The 9552-nt window shown below is 35.2% G+C and overlaps 1 pseudogene; it reads right to left on the minus strand.

Moving 5' to 3' along the window:
* Nucleotides 1–8603: 8603 nt before the first annotated feature.
* LOC111159584 lies at nucleotides 8604–9552 on the minus strand (annotated as a pseudogene).

Below are 9552 nucleotides of genomic sequence, written 5' to 3' on the forward strand. Positions count from 1 at the left end.
CAGGTCGATAAATCCTTTTCTCACCATTGATTCTGAGACTTATTCAGAGAAAAATCATGAATGAAAAAGAACAAGGGAATTCTTATAATTTCTTCTATAACATGAAAAACATGGATAGAAATGTGGCTTTATGACTTTGAATCTTTGGGAATCAAGTTAAGGCTGTGTTATATAGGATTCTTCAATATCTTTTCCCCAGGCCAATGTGGGTATTTGTGCATGAGGAAGTTGTAGAAATGAAATTTATGATTCTAATAGCATTGATGTTGTTAGATTCTGAAATGTCCTCAGAAGCTGCTACAGATGACATTAACTTTTTTGTCTATATCCCTCTCCAAACTCCAGGCACATTTCAGATTAGGTGAAATCCCTTTGTAGCACTTGAAGTTGTGGAATAGATTCTCAATCCCATAGCCCTGTCCATTGTGTTCAAAGTTTAGAATCTCTGGAAAGCAGCAGCCTTTCCCAGTCTTCTCATTTTCTCTGGTTTAGGGAGTAAAATACCTCCCTACAAATCTTAGAAATTGACTCTCAGCTCAGGGAGTGAGGAGATTTTGTTCTTTCAGCAAATGCTATTTGAGTTGACTGTGTGCAGACCCATTATCCAGTTCTTGGAAGTGATGTGAAGGAGCTGTATTTTATCAGTAGAAGCAGAGCGTATTTGACTCATTGGGATAATTCTGGACGGTTAGCTTTCAGAGTGGATGTGTAAGCAGAATAGGGTAGATGATGATGTAAGTCCTCTTGGATCTTAGAGGAGACAGAAAGTTGGGAAAATAAATAGGAAGTCAATGGAATAAAGAAGTACCACAAATTAGGATAAGATGGTAACATATAAAAACAGATCTATTAGAAAATGAGTATAGCTTAAATATTTTGATATTAATATGTTTCAGATGCAAAAAGTCAGGATTTGTTTTGTCCATAAAAGTCCAAATTTGGACAATCCTGTCCAAAAAGTCAGGATTAGTATTGTCTATAATGGAGCTCAACCTAAACCTGGTACTTTCATTCATTTTACTGGTGTTAGTTGACCAAGAAAATAATTTGCTACTTTTGATTACATTTCACACAAATGATCCCATTTCACACTCACGCCAAACTTCTGAAATTTTAAAAATTTTTCCTGTTCTCTTTCTTTAGAAATTTGTTCAGTAAACCTTAAGATAACTTTATGTACTCATTTTTATTTTTCATTAACCATTCTACAAGCTTAAAGTCATCCCAAAGTTTCATTCTGTTTTCCTTATGATTTTGTCATAGTTGAATCATTGAATAGGGAATACTGAATGGGATTTTATGTATTTTTCCTTGAAGAGAAACTAGAAGGATTACTGTTGTAAAATTATAGGAAAAAATAGTGGTTCCCAGTCAGTAGGATATATGTGTGGGTATAACTAGGAAGTCCCTAATGCAGTAAAATCTAAAATAGTTTACTAGTTCATTGAGAGTAGGAGATTGTTGTATGACCTTCTGTGGCTATATATATATATATCCATTGACTATGACCAAGGCAATAAAGAGACATATATTAAAATTGGAATTTTTGTGAAAAGTAATTCCCTATGATGCCCAGATAAATGAGTTTAGGTGAGCAAGTTGTGGATTCCCTAGAATTCATTGGGATAAACATGAATATATCTTGTCAAGGTGACATGAGTAGACAAAGGCAAAATCTAAAGGAACTAGAGAAGGCAATACATCCTAGATATGTTTAGAAATGCCTGACAATGTAAGGATAAAATTCCATATAGTATAGCATATATATTATATGTAAATATATATTAGTATTTATGAATATTTATATATTTATAGTAATATGTATTCATATTCTATTGTAATACATATATATGTAATATATATTTGTGTTACATTGTATTGTAACACAAATATATATTTGTATTGTTTATATATTTATAATGTATATTTATAAATAAATAAAAATATATATTATTATAGATACAAATATATTATATGTAAATATAGTATAGACACATATAATTATAATATATATTATATATATAATATAATACAAAGATATATATAAGTATATAATACATACATTATAAATACAAATATGTATTATAAATATGTAAATACTAATATATTTGTATATAAATATATACTAAATATTAATATAGATAATACAAATACTATGCATATATATAATACAAATATATTAAACGTAAATGTAATATGTAAATTGTATGTACATGTGAATAATACGAATGTATTACATAAATTGTATGCATATATAAACAATACAAATTTAATATAAAATTGTATATATATGGATAATATAAATGTATATTATATAAAACAGATTTATATTAATAAATTTTATATTTATATAAAGTTTATGTATAATTATATATAATTTATATACAATTATATAATTAATAAATTAAATCAATAAAATATGTTATTAAGTTCATGTTAATAAACTTGTAATTTACAAATATGTTTATTAAACATTTGTGTATACTATGCATTTTATATAAACATATAATGTTCAAATGTATTGAATATTTAAGTAGAACATAGATACAAAATATATAAAGCAACATAAAAATAATAAAAATAAATAATAAAAATGAAATTTATATGCTATAATACACATTATATATAATGTTTTATATATAATACTATATATATGTAATATTTTGTATGTTCATTCCTGGTTCCTGAGTAAAAAAGGACAGAGGAATGGGAAGACACCTTAAAATGAGGCAAGATAAAGTACAGGAATATACAAGATAAAGTAAGGAAGAAGAGACAAAAATACAAGATTTTGATACCGCAGATAGAGAGAAGACCATATTTCAGGGGATGAGATATGAGCTGAAGTTACAGGGTAACAAACCCAGATAGCAAAACAGATACAAGCAGTAAATAAGATGCTCCCATCTTCGACCTCCTCTCCATTTCTTACAAGCTCTCCTGCTCAAACTGCAAACACACACACACATACAGACAGACAGACACTCCTTTCCAAAATAGAGACTGCCTTCTTATTTTTGATAAGCCAAGCAATGTTAAAACTACTTTGTAGTCAAATTAGAGGAGGAGCCTGAAAACCTTATTTTTCTTGCCCTGCCACTAATTAACTGGGATGTCAGTTCAAAAAAATCACATGTGATTAAGAACATGCTACTAGATCACCTTTGCATCACTTCCATCTCTAAATGACATGAATCTAGTCCATGCCTCATATTATTGATAAATACACTTGGGTCAGAGAAAATAACATGGCATGCTAAAGGAAAGTATGTTACTGAGAGATGCAAGACTGAGATCATCTAATTCACTGTCCTTTCCATTACCTTTTAACATTTGCTACAGTTAGAAACACTGAGCTATACCGAGGTTCTGATTCATGGTGGAGTAACTCACGCAGAGAAACAGACAGCGGCTAGAATATAAAATTGATGGATGGAACAAGTTTTTGTCTGCCAGGATTTGGATTTGCTAAGTGTCTTTTATCATCTGTCTTTAGCTGTTGCTTTTTTTGGCCTTTGAATCTGAGGCAATCCCTGGGCAATTTTCAGACCTGTCCCTAAAGAGTTCATGACATGTCTGAAACAGAAACTCAGCTCTATTTTGGAGCAGAAAGGTATCTCTTGCCTGAACACAAAGCCAGAAAGCACTGTTACTTTCAAGGAATGAGAACCAGAAAATCTCAAGTTATGGGTCACATTCAGATCATGGTCAATCTGAGATCATTAGGAATGTGAGGGGTAAAAAAATATCTAAGAAATGGGGTGCACCTGGCTGGCTCAGTTGGTTGGGTGTCTGCCTTTGACAGAGGTCATGATCTTAGGGTCCTAGGATCCAGCCCCATGTGTGGCTCTGCACTCAGTGGGGAGTCTGCTTGTCCCTCTGTTCCTCCCCACCGCCCCATGCGTACCCTCTCTCAAATAAACAAAATCTTTTAAAAAATCTAAGAAATTGAAAATTTGGAAACTGAAGAGGAAAGAGAGCAATTTAGTTTACTTTCTGGCCTGTGGCTAGACTTGTGGCTTAAGGGAACAGAAGAAGCTTATCTTTATAAATACAATTTTACTACAGCTGAAACTCATACCATGCAAAATCACGTTTGAAAACTTAGTTTCCTCTTCTTGACTCTGTCAACTTAGGCATAAAATAGCCAGTTATTTTACTAGCAAAATGAGTTTATTCAGGAATACCAGAGGAGTTGTAAGTCAGGACAAGCAAACTATGGCAAACCATTGAAAAGTTCTAAGAGTCAAAGGAAAGGTCAGCTATTATTAATTTTTAGGAGAAAATTGGGGACAGTGGTTTTGAACAAAAGCTCATGGAGGAGAACAAGAGTCCAAGGTTGTGATGGTTTCTCATTGGCTGCAATGGAGTGTGCTGTTGCTGTCAGGGAGAGATCTTCACTCTTTTTATTAAAAGCAGGAAATAAGGGGCGCCTGGGTGGCTCAGTGGGTTAAAGCCTCTGCCTTCGGCTCAAGTCGTGATCCCAGGGTCCTGGGATCGAGCCCCACATTGGGCTCTATGCTCAGCAGGGAGCCTGCTTCCCTTCCTCTCTCTGCCTGCCTCTCTTCCTACTTGCGATCTCTGTCAAATTAAATAAAAATTAAAAAAAAAAAGCAGGAAATAAAATTCCTACGTGAAGTGTCTTCACTTGTCAAAATAAGAATCGTCTTCCTTCCATGTTCTGCATGTTTGATAATGTGTTTATTACACATAAGTTGATGTAGCACTATCATGTAAATGAAATTTGCTGAGAGTAGAATTTTAATGTTCTCAATAACAACAAGGTAAAAATATAAGTTGATAGGTGTGCACTAATTTGATGGACAAAATCCCTTCACAACATATACATATATCAAACCATCATGTTGTTCATCATATTGTACTTACAACTTTATTTGCAAATTATACCTCAAGAAAGCTAGAAAAATGTTAAAAAAAATTATTTTAGGTGTTCGACTAGGAATGAGCCAACTCCCTAACTCCAACCACCAGGTTGTCTCAGTTGTTGATTCTACGATCAGAAAAAAGATATTAATTCTACATATTCAATATTCACTGTAAGTAAAAGGGATGGATGAAATATTTCCTTATCTTTTGCTTCCTTAGTTTTTCATTTTTTTCCCCTACCAGACCTATGGTCAATCAGTTTCTCCACAAATTTGGCTTTAAAGTGTATTGCATTTGTTTTCCTTTTTACTCATCTTTTAAAATCTCTTCTGCAAATAAGATCTTTATTTTGTGCCCACAGTATCTTTTTCTTCTTTAATTTTTTTTCATTTTCTCTTGATGATTGACTTCAAAGTCAGGGGTTCCCCATCAACTGCCTTTTCTTCTATATCTTCCAGTATTGCCTTTCTATTTGATCCTTCTTTAAACAAGCAAGCATGTTCAAGTCTTATTTTAAAAAAAATAAGCTCTTGAAAACTAAAAGAACTCCAGAGAACTATCTCTCAGTCTTTTTCCCCAAAGCAAAGCTTTCATTGCCCAGTTTCTCTTGTTTTCATCACACCATTATATTGTTTCCTTTCTCTCTATTAAATATTCTACCTCACTTTGTTGAGGGCACCCATGTTTACAATTAACAACCTAACAACCTACTTCCTTGTCTCTATGGAATTAACTTATTCATAATTTTTACATGACCAATACCTAACTTTGAAATTATTTACTGTGTTGACTTTATCCCAACATTGTCAAATGCTTCGCTTTTCAATTCTCTTACCATTCCTTTGTTTGTGGATTGATTTTAAAAATGTATGTTAGGTTCCCCTAGGGAGGGGGGTTAAAACTCTAGGAACAATTCCTGTCAGTCTCTCTCTATCTAAATGGGTTTGTGTGTATATACATGCGTATATAAGAATGTACACAGGGATTAGAGAGCAGGTGGGTTGCAATAGTCTGTTGCAGTGTAGGGTAAACATGCGCCTCATGGATATTGGGGGAGGGTGGTGTCACAATCAAGAAAAATAGAAAATGCAAAGACATAGAGATAGAACATGTTATGCATGTTTGAGCTGCTGTAAGGAGGCTTGGGTAACTAGAAAGGAATAAGCAAAGGGGGATTCACTTACAAAACATAATTTCTTAGAGATAAGGGAGATGCAGAGAATATTTGTCCTGTAGCAATTTCAAGACTAGGCTATCACTAAAACTAAAAAAAAGGGGGGGGGGCACCTGGGTGGCTCAGTGGGTTAAAGCCTCTGCCTTCGGCTCAGGTCATGATCCCAGGGTTCTGGGATTGAGCCCCACATCGGGCTCTCTGCTCGGCGGGGAGTCTGCTTCCCTTCCTTTCTCTCTCTGTGTGCCTCTCTGCCTACTTGTCTATCAAATAAATTAAAAATAAAAAAGGTAAGGAAACAGAGAGAGAGAGAGAGAGAGAGAGGGAGAGAAATCTGGGAATCTAGGTTGGTTTTCTGTTAAAGGAGTGTTAAGGTCCTGAACTGTAGTTAAGTAAGATGCCTGGCTATTCCTTTAGTAATTGCCTAAATGGAAAATGCTGAGACAGGGAGCCATTTATAATTTGTATCAATCAACACAGACTAAATAATGTTCTGATAATATAAATTCCCTAAATCTCAAGAACTCATAACAACAAAGGCATAGTTCTCACTGATATGTCCATTTTGCAGCTTTTATCTGGGGCTTAGGCTGAAGATGGAGCCCCTTTGTGAACCACTCTGTTGTTGTGTCAGTGGAGAAAGAGACACTATGAAAGTGAATGATGAGTTTTAAAGCATTAGTTCACAAGTGATTAAGTCTCTCCATTTACATCTCCTTGACAAATGGAAGTCATATGATGGATACTGATGTGGCTAATATGGAACAATAATGCTCACGTAGGGAGAAGACGGATATGGATGACATTATTAGGAAAGTTTAGTAATTATTAGGAACTGATAATGCAATCTACTACATTGTGACTGCAAATGAATGGTTTGTAGCAGGTTGTTAGTAAATAAGGTGGCAAGATATTTTAATAGGAACCCGATACACTAAGATATTGAACCAGGAAAAAAAATTCATATTGATACATGCAGAAAAAGAATTTTTTAAAAGTTCTATATGCAATTTTCATTAAAAAAATAAATATCCAGTCATGAACAAAATTGAAGTATCATTCACATCAGCCCACATGTTTCATTTTCATAGTGGAAAACTGATTAGGAAACATAGCTGGCCTATAATCCCTTGTACCTCAGCTCTTAAAATACCTTCAGCTTTGATTTCAGGAGAGCTGAGTATTTACACTTGGTCTGAGCTTTCTTACCTTATTGCTGACAACAGTATCAGAATAAGATGAATTTCCATTTGTTCATCCTGTCCTTTGGTATCGTTCTTTTCTTTAGCGGATGTCGAAGAGAATATTTGATGGTCAGCTCTACAGGTGAGGGAGGCTGCGAGCACTAACACTCACTGAAGAGAAATGGCAGACTGCCCCTGCTTCCATATTGTGTTCCCAGTACATGTCCCAACAACTTTATTGTTTGCCATGCAGGTTGTGCTGGTTAAAGACTGATTGCCTCTCAGCTCCAAGTTCACTTTTTTGCCTTCTTGGTGAAAATGTACGTTGGCTCTCTGAGTACTTTTTCTTTCTGAGCTGGAGCAATGCTGAACTTTGTCAGTGGGAGGGCACCGGTAAGCCATTGCAAAAGGAGAAGGTTTTGCTCCCTGGTTCCTATTTGGTCAGTCCACAGACTCAATGCAGTTTGTTGGCCATCTATAGTCTACAGTGGGCTCCTCCAGTTCTTGCAACTTTTCCAAGGCCCAAATACTACAGTAAATAAAACAGGCAGCACCCAGTGGCCAGTAGTTTCTTAGAAACCAATTAACAGCTCTTTTGGGTATCCTAGAAGGTGGATTTCTGGCAAGTTCCACTGGAGCAGTGTCACAGTCACTTTTCAGTGATCCAAGGCTGTTCCTTCTCTAATGAGGTCTGGTTTACAAACTTGAGATTTATCATTTTTTCTTTAATGCTTAGGTATATGATTCACCTTAAATTAATTTTGCTATGGAATTATGAGGTAGTCATCAAAGTCAAAGTCCATTTTCTCGTACAATTATTTAGTTGTTCCAGCTTTCCATTTCAGGAAGAATTTCTAAATCCCATTACATTGCTTAGACATCTTCAAAAATAAACCATATATATATGATTTTATCTCAGTATCTCATAAGTAATACAGAAACACAATGACTATTAGTCTTATTTTTAATTGAATAAATGAAAACACAAAATACTAAAATGCGTGGTATACAAAAAAGCAACAGTTAAAGATAAATCCATACTTGAAAATGCATACATTCCAAAAGGGAAAGTTTGAAAAACAATAATCAAAGCTTCCTTATGAAGAAGTAAAAAGAAGTTCAAGTTAAACACAAAGAAAGTAAAATGAAGGAAATGATAAAGATTTGAAGTCAGATGCATTGCAGATAGAAAACAAGTATCATTGTTAATCTCGATACCTTTTATGTCAACCTGACTGTAAAAATAAAAGCTTTAAGATAGAGCATGTGAGTTCCCAACAATGAACACACAGAGTCCAAAGTCTCTTTATCTCTAAGAAATGAAAGTGTTCTCTACATGACCACAAGCATTTGATAGATCACTAGTGGGATATATGATTCAGAAGAAAAATCTGTGCCACACGCTTACGGATTACCTTGTTTTTTACACCATAGACAATAGGGTTGAGTACAGGTGGCACAAGGAGGTAGATGGTAGACAGAAGAATGTGGGTAGGGGGAGCAACATGTCCAAAACGATGGCTGAAGAAAGAGAAGAAGGCAAGAATATAAAACTCAAGAAAAACAAAAATATGAGCTGTACATGTATTAAATGCTTTGAGCCGTGCCTCCTTTTGTTGTAGACGAAAAACAGCCTGGAAAATAAGGATATAGGAAATGAGGATAAAAATCATGTCAAAGCCCAGTATGGTAAAACCCACAAAAAGACCACATGTTTTTATTGACTCGGATGTCTTCTGCAGCTAACTTGACCACAACCACGTGCTCACAGTAAGAGTGGGCAATTACAGTGGAATGAAAAACATGCAATCTTTTGATTAGGATGGGTAACAGACCAACCAGCACTGTAGCTCAGATTGCCACTATTACTATCATGTGAACCAAGATGGAAGGGGTAAGGATGGATGTGTGCCTTAGTGGATCACAGATGGCAATGTAGCGGTCAAAAGCCATAGCCAACAGAATGCCAGACTCCATGCACTGCAAGGCATGAATGAAGAACAGCTAAGCTAGGCAGGTGTCAAAGGCCATGGAGCAAGATCTGAACCAGAAGATGGCCAACATCTTGGGAGCAATGGCTGCACAGAGTCCTATGTCGGTGGCTGCCAGCACTGCCAGGAAGATGTACATAAGCTGATGCAGGCTGCATTCTATAGGAATGATGATTAGTAAAGTGATATTTCCTAAAAGAGCCACGAGGCACACAACAAAGAAAGGAAACCCAATCCAAAACTGCACGTGTTCTAGTCCAGGAATTCCAATCAAGATTACGGTTCTGGGGTTCATATATGAAGTATTGATGGATGCCAT

The sequence above is a fragment of the Enhydra lutris genome, unplaced genomic scaffold (genome assembly GCF_002288905.1).
Source record: "Enhydra lutris kenyoni isolate GAN:26980312 unplaced genomic scaffold, ASM228890v2 scaffoldscaffold68, whole genome shotgun sequence".
Classification (NCBI taxonomy): domain Eukaryota; kingdom Metazoa; phylum Chordata; class Mammalia; order Carnivora; family Mustelidae; genus Enhydra; species Enhydra lutris.